Source organism: Passer domesticus, chromosome 7, assembly GCF_036417665.1.
Source record: "Passer domesticus isolate bPasDom1 chromosome 7, bPasDom1.hap1, whole genome shotgun sequence".
Taxonomy (NCBI): domain Eukaryota; kingdom Metazoa; phylum Chordata; class Aves; order Passeriformes; family Passeridae; genus Passer; species Passer domesticus.
In genome coordinates this window covers 40142772-40162376 of record NC_087480.1, presented here as the reverse complement: position 1 = coordinate 40162376, position 19605 = coordinate 40142772, and the positions used below count along the sequence as shown (strand labels likewise).

The 19605-nt window shown below is 37.7% G+C and overlaps 1 protein-coding gene across 1 annotated transcript in view; it reads right to left on the bottom strand.

Moving 5' to 3' along the window:
• LOC135304940 (beta-1,3-galactosyltransferase 2-like) overlaps positions 1-19605 on the bottom strand; it is a 577146-nt gene that overhangs the window by 39275 nt on the left and 518266 nt on the right. Inside the window, 1 exon segment of the mRNA XM_064427917.1 lies at positions 14771-14900. The gene's annotated coding sequence lies outside the window, so the exon portion shown is untranslated.

Here is a 19605-nt window from a genome sequence, read left to right as displayed (position 1 = left end):
AGAAGAAATTCTTTTTAAAAGGTCCTTTTTAGGAAAGAAATCCTTTTTAAAAAGGCCCAGTTTCCACTACTTGGGAGGAGAATTTCCCTCTATTTCAGAAGGACAATGAGTGCACTACATGACCACTCATCTTAATTATGAGAGGCACTCATTGCTTCAAAACCCCAAGAATCTCATTTCTCCACAGAAAACAAGTCAAGTGTTCTATTAGCTTCAGGAATTATAATCCTGTCATTAATGCTTTTTTTATCTACAGAGTTTAGGCAGCTTTATTTTATTACACACAAACCAACACATCACAGGTTTGACAGTGGTTGTATTGAGCAGACAGACACACATCTTCTTTTAGACAGATTAATGAGAAGTTTTATGAAGGAGAGAGCTCATTTAGGAATTATGTCTGAGGCTGCATTGCAAAGTCTTGTCTGCACGAGTACATTAAAGGTGATAAAATATTTAGAACTACTTTAATGAATCTATTCTTATCTCTAAAAGAAAAAGAGAGAGGGGCAATTCATGCAGTTAGAGCTTAATGGAAGAGGTTTATGTGCTGATGTGTACTGTTTTGTTAACCTCCTGCTAGTTAATTCATTATCTATTACTGAAAAAGCCTCTCAGAAGATATGGTAAGAGATTTTCTCCTGTAAACCAGGCCCAGTAAGAGAGTGGGCTGCCCTGGGTTGATACTACCACCAGTATCAGCCATGCTTCTCTGTGTCACCTACTGCATACTCAAGACCTTACAGGTGCAGCCATTTGTCAACCCTCCTTTTACAGAAAAAAAGAAAAAATAAAGTGAGAAAACTGCATACAAAGTAGTGCAAACACTGTGCAAAACCTGCAGATAATATAAGGGAGCACACTGACTTAAGTAAAAGGGTTTTCATTAGCTCTGGTAAAATATGAGGGTTTCTTCATTATCTTCAGTGGCAGTGCTTGTATTCTAAAGCAGATTTTACTGGAAGAACTTTTGCCAAATTCACTTCTATTTTAACTGAGAAAGACTGGAAAAGCAGCTCCTTTTCCTCTCATTTGGCTCATTCTTGTCCAACAATGTGTTTTCTGGTGTTTAAAAGTCATACTTTTTAAACTTTACATGATATTTATTCCTTATGTCTATTAATTTTCACCAATGAAGCACAGTACACTGGATTTTCTATCCAAATATTGCTGAATTCTCTTCTATGAAGAGAACTGCTGTTTTTTTTCTATGTGACAGAAATGTCTTAATGGCAATAAAAAATGTATTTTTTTCACATTAGAGCAAAACATGCTGTATCATTAAAGCAAGGGACTGAGAGCTAAATGATCAGGGTCATTGAGCAGCTGTGGGCAAATCATTTAGAGCAGCCTTCCCCAAGTCATTGAATCAGACAGCCAATTTAGATTTCACATATGCAACATCCATGAAAATCAGGTCAGTCATCTGCAGTGCCCCTATCCCAGTTTATCACACATGCTTTGGGAGATAATGGTAATCTCTGTGACAGTATTTCTCCCTATCTAAGATTAAAAATGGTTTGGGCCTTTCACAAAGGTATCTAATATGGGTTAACTAATTAATTTAATGCACAACTATTACTAAGTAATTAAACCTCTTGAAGATCCACAGATGAAAGCTGCTAATGAAACTCTGTCCTTAAGGAGCTGGTGCTATGAAATGTGCAGTTGTTGGAGGCAGTTCTAATGAGGTCCCAACATACATCCCTCAGTTCTCACTTCCAATCCATTTGGGTTGGAAAAAGAATGGTAACAGGTATTTCTTCTTTCATGATTACAAGCAAAAAGGGTGAAAATAAACTTACTGCTCATCCTGTTGCTGCAAATTGTGACACTGAAGGGCTGACAACTGCATTTCTGTGAGAAAGAAGGCATTAAAGGTTTAGAAAGATTGGAGAAGAAGCTGATTTAGAGCGTAACATTATCCTCTGACCTACTACACATAATGAGTAATGTGTTCTAAAATTAGAGAGCATGTCTAGGCAGGATGTGGAAAGGTTATGTCTGAATGATGCAGCATTATTAATTGCTGACTGTTCCAACAGAAAGACACTTCCTGTATCTTTTAAGCTCTTTGTCTCCCACTTCCTACAAATATGCAGTTATAGAGAAAAACATTTTCTACCACTTTGTTGAAGAGCCATGGGACTTTACCTAACTAGTGACTTTAAAAAAAATAGCTAAAACTAGCTGCTATCATAAAAATTCTGGGCTTTGAGAGTTTAAAATTCAAAGTTGAATACTGTAGGTCCCCCTTTTACATGCAGTACTCCTCATTCAGCAAGCAGAGACCTCATCTGTGCCCTACAGAGCAATTTGGCCTCAAGCAGGCTATGCTCACGAGTTATCAGTGTAATCATGTCTAATTATTGCACAAGTGCCTACAAAACTGAAGAATAACCAGGTTAAATCATATCAAAGACAATGACCTTGACCAGAGCTTTAGAACTACACCTCACACTGGAAAACCTTTGATGCCCAGGCTGAAGGAGACTCCAGTTCCCTTTTTTCCCCAGTTTAATTGTCTTTGCTGAGCCAAGACAGCAGAGAAGCCATTGCTCACTTCTATTATCAAACAAGAACTTGAAAAATGTCAGAAAGGTTTGGAAAACAAATGCAAAAGTTGCAGCAGCTTCTTAGAAGTACTTTTTGAACACTAACCAGTGCCTAACATCACAGCACATGAAACACTCTCTCCTCCCTGTTTCCTCTTATACCAGATACTTGCAAGAGCAGCACTTTAGAAATTTCCTACACTCTCTCTTTTCACTTTGAAATCAAGCCCCAAAACTTTCTGTCAAACCAGCTCATTAGTATAAAAAGGCTCTCCACAGCTAAAAGCTGTGTGATATACTTAGCACATCATGAGGGCACAGTGTTAATTGTTTATAGCAGTGGAGAAGATTTTGCTGTTTCCTTTCCTGATCATCACTTCCATAAAAAAATTCACGATTGCATTATGTAAAACTGTGTTCAGTAAAGCCTTTTTATTTTTTTTTTCTCATAATGTACATTGGACATAGTTAATGTGTAATCTGCAAACTAGTGTCACATCCCTAGTTCTGTTTTAATGACATTGATTCAATCATCATATATAATTAGAAACTATAGAAGTGAAAGAATTTTATTCTTCCTGAATAGGTCAGCTCTGTTCCAGCTGAGCCATCTTAGTTCTTCTGAGATGCAAATAATATTTGAGTATCCTTCCATGAGAAGTGTTATAACATCTAAGGTTTTTTCCCCATACTGGACCATGCAGTATTTCGTTATTTCTGTAATTTGCCACATTATATAATGCAGTATTGGAAACCACAATGAGACAGTCGAGGGAAAATATGCCACTGTTTCATGATCCTTTAGCTGACATGGTGGACTGGGTTCCCAGATAATTACCTGTGTGATTTTGTTTTAAAAGACAGTTGAATGGAAACACTACCCTGAAAAAAAGACTCACAGGAAAAAAAGCAGCTGAGAAGGAAACACCACAAAGCAGCAACTTATGTCTACAAGTCAAAGGCATCACTGAGACTGCAGCATCTCAGGCAAGAGCTTCAGAACCTGCAATCCTCTTCAAATCCCAGCAAAACCTGCTCTGTGCTCCTGCTGGCCAACCCTGGCACTGACAGCCCCTTGCTGCAGTGAGGTGATCACTGACTGCCTTCAAATCATATTCAGTCAGCTTAACACCAAAATACAAGTGCTGTGTCCCTCAGCATCCAAACACTGGTTAATTGTCACATCTGACAACCCTGAGATGAAAGTACTGGTTCCACACAATCACAACTGCATCTTTGGATTGCTTTAAAAACAAACCAACAACCCACCCAAAACACAAAAATCCCCAAAACAAAAACCCCAACCCAACCAAACAGAAACCCAAACTCACAAAGCAAGCAAACAAACAAACATCCCAAACAGCTCCAGAATTAAATTAGTCAGATAGAAAAGAAAGACTGATGGTAATACTAAGAATTCTTTGATAAGAGAGTATCATAAAGTGGAAATTGCTATTTTCATTCTGGAGTGCAAACAAACTTTAGGTTGCCTGTCAGTGAATATTGGGGTTTAGACCCATGGCCACATAACTGTCCAGTTGTGCACTTGCAGACTGTCACAAAACCTCATGTGAAATAAAACAAGGGCAGTTTCTTTGGATCCTTGACAATCCACTGAGAATTATTCATGCTGTGCCACAAAATTTAAGGTTGAAAAAACATGAGATCCATATAAAAGGAAATTAATATTAAACAATGAGAACCTTAATTTTCATATCTTTATCTAAAGAATGTTTTAAAATGGTGGTAAAAACCCCAAAGCCCATAAATCTGGATGAAGAACAATAAATCTCCTAGCAATGACCTACAGATAATTGAAAAAAAAATCTCATCAGTTTCAGCAAACTGTAAATCAGGCTTGAGTATATTTGTGGATAATAAACTCCTTTATATGTATTTCCATAGATATGCATCTTTTTAATCTGTATTTTTATACATTCAGAGGATGAAAGAGGTGGGAAATGCTACTTTCTGGATTTTTTTTCCCCATTCATTTTCTCTCTCTTGCTAATCAGTTCTCAGTGACCTGACTGTGAAAACATCACCTTATTTTTCACCAATGAGGTTTTATTTCTGAATACAGCATCACAGATCTAGAACAGTTTCAGTTAGGGAAAATTAACTAAATCACCAGTTCTGAATGCAAAGGAAATCTCAGAAATTCCAGGTCCTAATGAAGATCCCCAGCCTTAACAGGAATGGAGGATTCTTTTGCCTTTGCCAAAATCTTTCATTAGTTAAACACTCAACCTTACAGGTCACACAACTCTAGAGATGATTTTTTTCAAGCCCGCTGCCTGTTTTACATTCAAAGAACATAGAAAATAGCATTTTTGCTTATGAGTTCACAAAGCTCCTGGCATAATGGGAATATAAAAGCAAAATGCATGCTCTTCCCTGGAGCACTGGGGTTTGCCTGACGTGTTTTACATGTGAAGCAATACTGACACAGTGATATTTTTAATCTCCCCTCAAAACACAGTTGCCCCATGAGCAGCCTTTCTCTGAGCAGTTCCAGTAGCGTTATTGGAATTCTACATGCATAGGTGGCTGTAATTCAGATCAGCTGATTAGAGCCTGTTTTTCTAGGTATGAAATCCTCCCAGTAAAAAATAAAAAAAGTTCTACATTGAAAGCCTGAAAGATTACGTCCAGCTAGCCAATAAAACTCTAATTGAGCAAGAATTCAGAGAGAAAGAAAAAGGGTAGCATGAAAATCTGTTTGCATCTTGTTTTTAATGTAGAAATTCAGCTCTACTTTGATTAGGCATTCAGACAGCTCTGATGCCTTCTAACATTTCTAAACTAACTGGAAAAATAGAAAAGATGGGAGCAATATGATTGTATTTTAAAGTATAGCTTCCTAAAATCCACCTCATGCAGTTATTTTTTGGTTTGTTGTTTTAGCTTGGGTTTTTGTTTTGCTTTTTGCTGTAAGAAATATTTTATGAATAGAATTGATTTCTTTAGAAATATGACACTAATGGCATTTTAATTACATTTATAATACAGAACAAGGCTAATTAAAGATGGCAAAAAACTGATTTTTACCAGTGCCATCTTTATACAGCAATAGATAAATGCAACTTCACTAATATGTAATTTTAATTTACTACTGTCCATTTGATCAAGCACAGTTGATTAACAGGAAAACTGAATGGATTTCTAAATTTAGGTCTCAGTTGGCAATAATTTTGTGAGATGTGATTTCCATTGCAGTTTCTGCTGTGTACAATAAAGCTGTTATCACTGAGAAGGTAAACTATATGCAGGCTCACAATTTAGAACTACATTTTGCCAAATTTATTTTGTAACTTTATTAGTAGCAGGCAGCGTAATTCTGCCTGTGTCACTGCATCCAACACAACCAAATCCACAGTCTGAATGCAGCATTTTCTAAGAATGCTTTCTTTTCAAATACTTGCTATGAACTGGATCTTGTCTAGTTTGGAAACAGGGAGGACTTTTCAGCAGTCCACTCAAAACTGGAGGAGCGTGGAAATCAGGTATCAGCAGGAAAATCAAGTGGTTTCTGGACTTGCTCTGTGTGCAATAAGATGAAGCAGCACATCTGTTATGTTCAAAACAAAGGCAGAGTTCCAGCTCATCAGCACTCACACAGCCTTGCCGTAACAGGGGCTGCTCCTGGTGAAGCAATTCATTTCTAAGGACACACGTGAGTTTGCATTGCACAGATAGCAGGATTTAATAACAACTCTATCTCCCCACAGGTAATTGAACATAATTCTGTCATTTTTATCAACAGGGGTGTAATGTTGTCATGTTCCAGTTCCAAGGAATATAACATTAAGTTATTATTACCAAATAGTCTACATCAAGTTAATTAGACCTAATAGCTGAGTTAAGTGATAGCACTTTGTATTTATGGCATCATGCACTTACACTCAAATTCTGCAGGCTCTTAATTTACCTGTAAATGCTTTGTTTGGGATACTCTGGGATTTTCTACTTTGCTGCTAAGAGCTGAATCACAGTTTCCTCAGGCCTCAGTGAGTTTAGTCAGTTCTAAGGAAGCTTTTTGCCCTCCCTCACATGGCCTACTGTTGTTAAAGGACAGGGTCTGTAAAATGACAGCATTTGCCCTTTCAGAGCTCTTTAACCACTCTCCAGCACACTGTTAATCCATCACTTTCCAAGGGATCATGTGAGGCTCTCCAGCCAGACATTTACATTCCAGCAGCACAGCTAAAATACCCCTGTAGGAAATCAGCTTTTTCTGCATAGTACAAAGGACACAGAATGAAAAGCAGCAACTTTCCTTTAGCATTTATCACCTCTAAGGACTTGAGCCAATGCTGGGGCTGGACATGGTTTAGGAAAGTCCTCCTCAGAACCCAGGCAGAATTCAGAAGAAATGTAACAAAGAAACGTAGCTAACCAAGACTGGTACTGCCTGTTCTCTACACAGAATTGTTATTTTTCAAAAAGGCAAGAAAAGAGAGCTCAATACAATAAGAGGACACAGAACTGGAGAATGGGTGAGGCTGGAAGGACCCCATGCTCACGCAGGGTCACCTGGAGCAGGTGTCATGTTCAATCTTATGTGTTCTACAGATGACAAAGCATCAACCCTGCAAGCCTCTACACTTGTAAGCCTGCTGAAGACTTTAGGATCTCTGCAGCAGATTTCACCTAAGCTCATCTCACCCAACTGTTTCCTGAATGAGATAATTTTATAACTCAGGCCAACACTAGAAGTAATTCTGAGAACAGCATGCTAAAAGCAAACCCATACATTGCTTTACCAGGATGAGCAAGAACCAGTTAATTACACAGCTCCCAAATGTCTCCTTCTGGTATTTTAGCTTGTTTTATAAGAATGTTGTTTTTTGCTAACTGACTAGAGGACAAGGGTCAGGCTTTGCTACGCTTCATATACTCATCAAAGAATAAAATATTTAAGTATAAACACACTTCTGATCATCACTTGGGGTGCTACAGAAGATGTGTCTAAAGCATTTACTGGCTGCAGTGAGGGGGGAGGAAATCCCCCCTAAAATCAGAAGCTCTGGGGACCTGAAATTCAGCATTAAAACCTTTTGCCCCTAACTGCAACCAAGGACTGACCTAAGGACAGTGTTATGCAGTTAGGCTTAAGAACTTCCACACTGTGGATGCCAAAACCTCAGAGAAGCAGCAGCCAAAGGCTCAGGTGTTGTAGAAAAACTCCTCTTAAAGTCTCACTTCCAAAATGTGAAATGAAGTGGTTTCCTGCAAACTACGGAGAGGTAAACTGGATTTTTTGTTCAAGGGGACAGCAGCATTTTGCATTTATTATGTAGCCATAGGGTTATGAAAAATAAGTGTCATCGTTTACCATTGCTACAGTGCATATTCCCACAGGCCTGTGTAAGGAAAAATCCTTAGGATAATGAGACCATTCAGAAATTCCATTTCACTGCAGATATCCTCTATTTCCAAGGGTACGTTTGTTTCATGTTGTTTCAGAAATCCTCTTCTGCATATCCATGAAATACCCAAGTCAGAGCCATATACATCAATTAAGCAACATAAAGACAAAATTAAATATTTAAGTCTCAATAAATAACCAGATGTATTTAAAACATGCATTTAAACTTTGTCATGTGGTCTCCAAAAACTGTAATGATAAGAACAGAACCAGAACAAAGCCTGAAATGCCAGATTGATTTAATCTGGAAAAGTGAGGATTTCTGCCTTTGAACTTTGATGCAGTCTCCCAACTGACATCTACTTTCACAGAATAAAAAGTTACCTCAGAGTGATGTGTCTGTGGAAATTTCTGACATAAGGTACTCATTTAGGACAGCAAATGTTCCTAAAACCTGTAAAGTAACAGGAAACTGAGCAACCCTCTGTTTAAAGGTTTAGATTAAAACTCAGAAATAAACCTCATTATACAAATGGCTAGGAAATTTGTTTTTGAAGTAAGTGAGGACTTAATGTTTAAAAAATACATTATGTTTACATCAAAATACTTTTGGCATGGCTCTCTGAATTTCAACAGTGATGTACATACATCAAAACAGAAATCCACATCCTTCTTAACAGCTTGCCACGCACCCACTTGGTGCTGCAGATGGTACCAGAATGTTTTCCTAAATATCTAAGCTTCTCTAAGACAGAAGAGATGAAACAGCCTTTCTTCACCAGGAATCAACCTAAGTTTAGCTTTCAATTGTGACCTTTTGTATTTTCAACAACTGAGGAATAGGGAAAATTTGTGTTTCATCTCTGTCCTTTTTCATCTCCATTTTCCTTTTGAAGTATAAAGACAATTTCCAGCCAGTGCAGTATGCTAATGGCTCATTACATCTCCAGGCTAGGAAATGCTGCTCCAGCTGCACAGCACTGCATGGGTCTGCTGGTTCCCAAATTAATGGGGCGATTTTGATGTGGAATCCTGTAATGTTGACTTTGCTGTTCACTGAGTGAAAGTTGTGTTGCTGTCTCTAGTGTACTCACTCAGACTATCACAGAAACACAGGAAGAATTGGCTCAGAAAAGAACTTTAAGATCATTGAGGCCAATCATTATCCCAACACTGCCCAGTTCACCACCAAGCCATGGCCCCCAGTGCCTCTTTCACTCAAACTCCTCCAGGATGGGGGACTCCAGCACTTCCCTGCTCCGGTGCTGAGAGCCCTTTTGGTGTAAAAATCTGGGAGAAGAAACCAACCCAAAGGGTTGTAGTGACCCAGGTGCAGGACGTGGCACTTGGCCTTGCTGAACTTGGCAGAGCTGACCTTGGCCCATCCTTCCTGCCTGTCCCTGTGCAAAGCAGCCCCTCAGTGTAAAACAGTTCTTGTTTGACACTGCTCCAACACACCTGGAGAACATTTTGTAACTCCAAAGCACTGTAGGAGCATCAGCAGTATTCACTAGTGAGCCAACCAAATGGGAAGGGGGGGATTTTGCTATGATATCTCTCAATATCTGAAAACAAATCCCTTCAACATTTCCTTTTCCATCTGAAGGAGTGAGAAACCTGACCAGCTTCAGAAGTTTGTCAGCTGACACTCAAACACAGGCAACAAAACGCAGAATGACACTAAAACTTGTTTTGCATGAGGAAGCTCGGACTGGCAATGGTATTTTGAATGTAAAATGTTCAGTTCACTGCTTAAAATTCACAGGGAAAAACATTACAATCATGCAGAGGCTCTTTGATGGACTGTGTGAAATGAATAGCTGTTAGCTATTGATTTATGATGGAAAACAGACAGTTCTCCCTACTAAATATCACGACCTGGTTACCACTTGTCCCGTTCTGAATTTTAATAGAATTGACACAGGTTGAAAGATTTAAACTTGAAATAAAAAAACAAAAAAACAAAAACAACAAAAAAAAAAAAACCAAAACCCAAACCATATATATATAACCATGTGCAATAATTTCATTTATAAGACTTGAAAATGCAACACAAATTGTGAAATAAGAACACCTGGCTTCTCTTTGCAGTACTGGAACAAAATTTACTGCACAGCATTCACCGGGAAAAAAAATCTGTTCACAATTGTGATTATCAACCATTAGCCTTAAGTTGAAGAAAAAGAATGATTCTATAACAAAAGCAAAAAAAAAAAAAGTGACCTATTTGGCTTCCTGCCTAGTCACAATGGTCCATCAATGCAGAAATGCTATGAAACAATGAATCTCTGACTTAATGGCTCTTAGATACTGTAGCTTCTACCTCTCTAGAAGAAAAGAAAAACAGTGTTATTACAGAAATGATCTTACCAAGTACCACAGTAGAACAGCGCCTACCCTATCAGGCAGTAAGGACAAACAGCACCACAGGGAGTCAGACTTGATCCTAATTTTGGGCACAGTTTAAACACATGGTCATCTGTGCTTCAGCATGGCCACCCTTGCACGGCAGGAGAGGAGGGCAAGTAACAACCAGGACAAAAAACACAAATAGGATAAGCTATGCAATGCATAAAACCTGGATACTCAATGGGGAAAATTATTAAATGATACCAAGGTGTTCTGTCAGTCCAGAAGGCTCAAACAGCCACACACAAAAGAAATGTATGGAAATGTCTGCCTTCTGCAGAACAGTCACTCATAGCTGAAGCTGCAGTCCTCAAAATAGCTAAACACCTTCTATTTAAATACTAGAATCGCGGTGAAGGTATCTAAAAATCCATCAAATTACTTTCTCTCTACGAGATAAAAAAATTTCCTGCTAGGCTTGAAAAGATATGAACTATGTTGATATAGATGAGCAGCTTCAAGGAAAATCAGCATTCAAAAGAAAACTTAGGCAAATTCAAGCCATTTGAGTTTTTTAAACAGCTAAATTAGTCCCAGATATTTTAAATGTATTAGGAGTGTTTCCAAATTAGAGGGGACAATAATGTTTTGACACAAATAGCCCTAAGATGTATGCTTCCTCAAAATGTTTTAGAAGAAAGACAAATTGCTTATGTCTTTAATTGCATGAAGTGTGGGGGGAAATCATTAAAATATATACAGGTAATTATCTGGAGTATGGATGAGAAGACATTTAAATGTCAGCAATTTCATTAATTTTATCACAGAAGACTGAGAGCTGGCAGAGCAGAGGGTAACAAAGCATGAATGGCTGTCATTAGGGGCTAATAGAGTGTTGGGGTGGTTCTGGTTCTGTAAAATTCTTTAAACCTGGCTGGTTTTGAGGTACATGCAGAAACACAGCAATGTGTCACCATTGCTGTGTACAAACACACAGTTACCAACATCCTCAAATCATCCTTGTCAGGCCCACTGTAGAAAATGATTCATGATATTGTGATTATTGACTCCGCTGCCTGAACTCCGTGGTTTATGGACAGGACACAAAGATTTATCATGACCATGCAGGTGCCTCATGTTTTAGCAGGACTTTAATCCAAGATCTGCTTCAGAAAATAAGAATGCTCAGTTTGTGCTAACCCTACAAGGAAAGCATGGGGTGCACTTCAAGGCATTAAAAGGATGAGTTAAAAATCCAAAGGTACTACAGTTAAGCAGAAATATGCTTCAGCAATGGAAAAGTTAGGGTCAACTTGGAAGACTACAAATGACAAACAAATTCATTAACTTTAGAGATGAGTAATTCAGACACAAAATTCCTAAAATTCCACTAGTCCAGACTTTCCATCTTTCCTGCACCCCACTTTCTCCATGGGGAGTCAGTCTGCCTACACAAAGTGGTGTCAGAAAAACAGTGACATGCACTTGTTCAGAAGTTTCTTCCTTAAGATGGATATTTTGGCCCTTGTTTTCAGAGAACTTGGGATTCCAGCTGGAATCTCCAGTCTACGGAGATCAGTCTTAAAGGATACAGAAGTCACAGTCGTCCTTTCCACAAGAAAATATTCCCTCCCCAGTGCAATGGGGGAGCTTCAAGTGATCAAGGGACATTTAACTGCTCCCTCTTGCTAGAGCAAGACTGGCAACCATAAATCTGTGGCACAAATTACAGCACCACATTCTGAGGCATCCAAAATTTAGACCTAGACATGAGACAAGAAGTCTTTTTGGGGAAACAATATTGCAGATGCAGTAAACACAAAATCAGATTTTGATCAACATCCTGGACAGTATTTCAAGCATTAAGAAAAATCAGTAATCTACCCACAATGACAATACCTCAAGAATTTTATCCACCCTATCTATAAGAATAAACAATAAGAATGACAAGCAAAAAATGAAATTTTTTCATTTCAAGAGCATGGTTCTTGAGACTGGGGTTTTAGCAAAAATAAAACCCCAGAAAGGTGGTTGTAGGTTGTTGGGGTTTTTTTGGTGGTTTTTTTTTTCTGTTTTTTTCCTGAAAATATAATAAAAAATTTAATTCAATATTATTTATCTGTCCCTGTTGTTCAGTTCCTGGAACACAGTTTTCATCCCTTGTCCGGCAAAATACTGCATGGAAAGCTAATGATGCCACCCTCAAAATATCATTAGGTTACTTGATGGAGAACATGATTTATGTATGTTATGGAAGCATTTACTCCAGGGATCTTTTTCAAGTCAGCGAGAGCAAAATTTTGTTCTCTGATAAACAGGAATGTAATGACAGGCTATTACTTTTGGGTGGCTGATGTTTGATTTCCTGGAGTTACAAAGAGAGCCTGCTTTTGTTCTAATAGCATGATATATTTCTGTAGCGAAAATAATTAATGATTGTGAAAACTTTGGCCAACACTGCACTGGAAAACACTGTTCATTTGTACTCTTATGTGTAGGTAAGTTTTAGAGTGAGTCAAATTCAACCTACATTTTCAGAAAGTAGCAAAGAAAACTTGTCTCCAATTCCTGCATATTCACAGGCTTTACATCTGGGCAGAGAAAAAAAAAGTTTTACTTTTCAGATCTGTTGAAAAATTAGGTTTAGCTACTTCTTTAGTCACAAAGAAGTGCAGCCAGGGAAGTATTTAATTCCTGAGAAAAGATGAAGGTAGAGAAGTACCTTCACTCACAGCTACTACTGCAGAACTGTGCCATCACCTACTGAGCTGAACAGCACCCTGTGAAGGAGGTTAACTGGATGAAGCTGTTCTTAAGTCCCAAAAAGAAGAGAAAACACAATGATCAAAGGTTTGGAGGTTTTTTCCCCCTTCTTCCCTCCCCTACTCTCCCCTCCCCACCAGCAGCACCATAATTTGCTCCACTAAAGTCTTAAATCTAAGGGAAATATGAATCCAGACAGCTAACATTGGAAGTGAAATACTTCAATTGATAATCACAGAAAAACCCCAAACCACTTGCAGATAAAAAAAGCTTGGGAGTTGAACATAAACTAAACCTGGGACAGACAGAGTGAAAGGCAAGGCAGCTCTAAGGTGCAGTTTACAAATTCATACACCACCAGACAGCAGCCTCTTCATTTTGGCTCAGGGTAACCAAAGAGTTAAAAGTTTGGTTGTTAACAGAAAACAAATGAAAATTTTATGCCCCAAAGATGCAGAGAACATACACAGAATCCCTACCAATTATGAGCTGAATACAGGTTAAAGACACTTGCTCCTTATCTCGCTACTATGGAAGTTCTGATATGTGGTTGAGAACACACGTGAACTTCTACTGTGCTATTTTCTTCTGCTAGATCATGTAAGCAGTGCCAGAGCTGCCTGCTTCTCCACATCAGCTATGAACCACCCTTCTCATTTTTTATGACCCTGGAAGTTTCTCTCTTTCCCTTGTCAGGCTACCACACATTTGGCAGTCTGAGCAACGTGAGGAGTTTCTAGCACAGAAAGTGTCACTGTCAGCACTGGAGGCTACGTGGGTATGACAAGCAGAGGAATATTAACCACAGTAAAATATCCAAGATATGTAAAGCTCAGCAAAAAGGCTGAGGTGTTTAAAGCTATCTCATAGATTCTGCCTATCCTCTTCATCTTCTGACCATAATGTATCAAAATTCTTGGTCTTGGTTAAAATTCTCAGTGAAATGTGACTTTATAGATAATAACAACTGAATGCTTGCAGAAGGCATCTGCAGAATTGGCTTTGAAAAAATCAGAAATATTTAAACAATACTGGGCATAAACATTTCCTTTGCAAATGAGCACTGAATCTGTAGAACCAAATTCAGTTATATTTGCATTTGTTCATTTCACACCTTCATCAGACTGATGTTAATAGAAGGAATACCTTAGGGTATGAAGGAAATGAAATTGCTGAAAATATCCAAAAGCATTTTGCTAACCACAATCTTGGTTTTTACTTGGGAAATAAGGTGCAGCTCTGCAGACTTTTATTGTGAAGTAATTATTATAATTTACATTCCGTGTTCTTACCGGTACATGTAACCAAATACCTCGAATCCCTTGGGTCCAGTTATCTCATGATAGTCATGCCAGTTGGTGTCACATTTCATTTTACTCAAAATACAATGCTCAAAGTTAAAACAGACACTTTCTGAATCTAGAGAAACTTGTAAACTTTTTTTCCTTGTGGGTTACTATGTGGAATGCAAGGTCCCTCATAAACAGCCTGTCAGCTATGAATTTCCTTCCAGAGGTCAAAAACTCTGAGTAGTTTAAACTGCTTTTAAAGAAAACCCCAAACTTATTCCTTCAAAATAAAAATCTTTCCAGAGCTGGTAATTACAAGCGGTCACAAGACAGGTGACAAGTAGCTTGGTAACATCAACCTTTATAAAAGATGAGGAATCACTCCTGACCACTAGAATATTCTCTTATTACATGTGAAAGGATAGAGTTGTTTATGTTCAAACCTGAGTGCAAGGTGAAACCACCAAGGGATGGACGGGACTTTCCAGATCAGTGAAACAGCAGAATCTTCTTCTGCAAAACAAGTTTGGAATTTCCTCCTGGCACTCTGAATTTCCAGCTGACTTGCCATGCCTGGAATAGCAAAGGTTAAGTTTTGTGAATCACAGCAAACTGGCATTGGACAACTGCTTTGGTCCATAGTGAGATGTGACAATACATTAAGGAGAACCATTTCCACACAGCAAATGCAATAAATTTAATGAGAAATGAAATAAATTTATATAACCAATTATACATTGTCCCAGATGCCTAAAGAAGTAGTGGTGTAAAGAATGCTGATATGCAACCTGAATAAAAAATATCATGACACACTCTACTGACATTCACAGCTCCCGAGGGGATACCTGTCTGAAAGCTTCATGAACAATCACAAAAACTGCTTACATAGGCATTTCCCAGCAAAGAGCAGGTGACTATAGTGACTTTTTATTTTGAATTTCAAAGGCTTTTGTAGTGTGCCTCATTACTGAGTACATGGCAGATGCATTTCCTTGGAGGGCAGATGTTTAGGTATCTGGATTACCAAAAGTGGAATGCAGAGATTTGAACCTGGAAGTCTCACCTGTAACAAATACTTTGAAACTCTTCAAAACAAAAAAACACCCAACATGCTCAGTCTACATGAAATGATGTTATAATGTTATCCCCTTTAGCCACTGAAACTAAGAAGATTTTTGCTTTAGAAGTGACTGAGTTTTCCATAACTTGATCTTTCCTTCCCCTTAATCCTGTAATCTCAGCCTTTAACTAATACCTCACATCTCAGTATGGTGTTCCTCATAAGGAAATTCCTTCTTGCACCTTGTAAATGCTGCATATACTAATTATTACCTCAGATCTGCGTTGAACTGTTAAAATCCCTCTGCTGAACTGATGTAGAATCTCAGAGAATACATGAGAAACTTGTTACTGATGGTTTTTAGTATCCCATCCACCAACGTGGTGGGATTTGGCCTAGAAACTACCCTGAAACCCATCCCTCACTTCTGAGAGACAGAATAAGAATAACTTAACAGAGCACACAATTCATACCAGCTGCAACATTATTTATTGTGAACTAATTCACATGGTAGCAAGCAGGGGTTTTCTGTCATTTAGAAAAATGAGAGCTCTTGTCGTGCACAGTTCTAATATATAAAAATGTTAAATTAGGAAATTAGCATTCTAATATATACACTTTTTAAAATCAGTATTTTAGGTAGCAGGACTTCATTTTAAATGTAAACTCTACTTCAAAATCAGTGGAGAAGTAATAAAATTCTTTTTTTTTCCTGTGTCCAAATAATTTATCGTGGTTTACCACTGCATCAAAATAGAATAATTATATTTTACAAATATTTCAGAAATTTCTATTGAAGCTGAAAATTAAGCACTATTATTTGATACTCCCATGCTCAGACATTATGCAAAACATATTGGATGTCCAACTCCCCTTATGAACTGAGAGACAATCCTGGAGCTAAAATATGCCAAATATTGAACCTAAGTTCAGCCACTTTGGGTAAAGCAAGAGTTTATTTTCATGGAACGATGGAGAGAAAATCTAGGCTTTTGAGAAGTCTTACACACTTTTCTGCTTTCTACTAATAAGTAAAAAGAATAAATCTACATTAAAACACCCTGCCCACCACATTTCAGTCAGCTTTGGAGCAAACCCTTAGTCTTTGTAGTCAAACACCTCAGAAACTCTCCCATGTACCCAAGGCATTTTATTTATTGAGACCTATGGCAATAGAGAACCTATGTCCAAGGTTTATAGTTTGGAGCTTTGAAAGACAGAGCTGAGCAGCATTCAAAATAAACTTTTCATTAAAAAATTAGATTTGATTACAAAGCTGAGAAGAAAAAATATTTTTTATCAGAAAACAATTATATTTTTGTTCATCTCATGCCGTACAATCATGGAAAAGAGGACAAAAGGCTAACAGCCATTTGCTCACTTCCTCTGATGTGATCTTAGTAGTTTCAGCATCTTCTGAAATGGTTTCTCTATGGCCACTTTGAAAATTTATACTCACCAAAGAAATCAGTAATAAATTATAAGAAATATTGAATCCTGTTAAGAACAAAAAGCTTTCCCCCAAAGGGTATTGTGAAAGATCTCAGGTTTACTTTGAATATTTTTTGAAAAACCTAAAAATATTGGGTAACAGAGACTGCAATGGAAGGGGAAGCAACCAAGGGAATGTGCTATTCCTTTTACTTCTTATCCTTCTCCACAATTCATCAGAAGCAATTTTAAATGGTTCAATCAGAATCAAAGAAGCCATGTCAAAGCCAGCCAGTGGGGCTGTGCTTATATCAACCTAACTCTTTCAAATGCTCAAGGATTACCTTTTCCCTTCTTTTCCTCATCCCACTCCTTAGATAAGACTTCTCCCAAGTAGCAAAGTTTCCATGGACTTAAACAAAAATGGGAGCTTGGCCCATGAACAGAACAATTACTTGTGACAGCATTGCTCCCTGAGAATTTGGGATCAGAAAGGAACACCTTCACATCACTATAGAGAAGCTGCCAGAACCAAATATAAAAGACACACTGTACAGGTAGAAAGCCACCAAGAGGAAATGTCACTTTGGGAGGTAGCTGCAGTGACAGTATCTTAAACTTCCTGAACAGGTGAAAATGAAGGCGATGAAATCTGAAATCAGGAACCTAACCTTCATCATTACTCTTTTAAAATAAATTTTTTTGTTCAGTGCTCAATGACTGAAAAATTCATTCTCCTAAAAGGCTGTAGTGCTCAGCATTACGTAAGTATTTTTAACAGAAAAAGTGGAACATTGTGGTGTGCCCAGCAGAAGAGCAGTTTCACCTGCTATAAATTTGTTTAGTTCTACTGTCAAAATTTTCATTTACATCAGCTATATCTAAATCTAAACAAGTGAATTCAAATCTAAACAAGCTGGCTCCAGCAAGACATACCAAAAACCCAAAGTATCTATAATTAGAAAAAATATTCTCATTTTATTACAGATCAACATTTGTGTAAGAAATGTAACTCTTCATTCATGTCAGTTTTCTATGCTTTGGACTACTCAACATGAACTATCAAAAAAGAGCAAGCTAGAGTTTTTGGGGCATCTGAAGAGATCTTTGTTCCCATAATTGATCCCTTTTGGTAATTTATTGCTATTCACCATACAGTGATCAATCACCATTTGCACCACTGCGAATACTTTCATTACATGTCACTACCAGAAAGAGTATTTCCAGAATTTGAAAGGCATCTTTAAAAGGTTGTTTTTTGGTATGAATAGAAATTTTAAAATGTAAACAAAAGAAAATAAGATGTATTTAAGAAACAGCATAATGTGCACAGCAAGAGGAGCAGACAACAAACCTTGGCCAACTTGCACACTAATGTAGTATTTCTCTAAAATTCTAAAGGTAAAGTATAGAAGGCCCTGCTTGAAAAGAGTCAGATGAGTGATTTCCTCAGAGCATATATATAGAGAGAAAGATCACTTCTCTTTGTATGTATTTTTGGTGACAAACACTTCTAACTCTGTGAAAATGTGATACTTTTTCCTCATTATCTTAATTCAAGCTGCCTTCCCTACCATCAGTGTGGTTTTATGCCAGATGCTTTTCACTCATTACTTCACGAACAAAGAGCAACATGAAGAAAGTACTGAAGAGTGTAAGGAGGATTTAGGTAGCAATTTATCCAAGGTGTCTTTCCAACAGTGAAGTCAGTTATCTCAGCACGGTCAATTATCTTGATCATGTTCTCTCACCCAGCTGTGCTTTAAGCTCACCACTGTGTTCAGGTGATACAGGAGGGGTTGTGGTGAAGAGCAAGACAAAGCGTCATTCAGAGAGCTCTTAGGCAGCTGAGAAACCCCAAAACCACCTCCACAACAACAAAAGCCAAGACATTTGAGGAAATTTTGTAGATAGTAAAAAAAAAATCCTTATAGTTGAGGAGAAAAAAGTGTAATTTTCATTGGATATATTTCTTATGATTTCACCCGATCTATTAACTGCATTAACAATGATCCATATTTGTTGTTATCCTATTACAAAGGTTTCATACCTTCTTGGTGGTTTCTCACTAGCAGCTCCTCACAGCACTGACTCCTTCTTCTCAGCACAGCCAACAAACTCCATCTCCCCTTGACCAGCCAACCTTTTATAATACCCCTCTTAATTGGATCCAGCGGTGGCCTATTAAGGGCAGGCTTGTTCTTAAGGCTTGATAATTGGCACAGCAGTAAATCCTTAGGGGTGAGATTACCTTCACCACTATCTCTAGTCTCCTACCTTCTATCTATCCACACATATTAACAACTGCATACACAGGTTCATAACAAATTTTGTTCTACAAAAGTCAAACAGATAAAGAAAACATTCATTTAGGGCAAAAAAAGACAGAATTTGCTCCTCAAACAGTTTCCATATATTGTGAAATGGAGAAGAATGGAGTAGAAACAATTTTCATTACATAAATTTGGAGAGTTACTGAACTCCAGGGATATAACTGTTTTTAAAGAAAAATTCTTTAAAAGTGCAAATATTTTTTATAATTACAATAATGTCTTTTCCAATTTAAGCTGAGTTGCACAAATTGAAACTGTGTAAATGCAAAGGCTTTGAGATCAGGTAATGAGCTTTCATTCAATAGCATTTAACTTGATGTAGTTCTAGTAATTTAGCCTGTAGCCTGCACTGAACTACAAAGAGAATTTGTCTAAACATGATTTTTAAATGTATTTTGCATATTTTTATTCTGAATTTTACAGGGGGGAAATAGATGGATTTAATTTTTTTCTT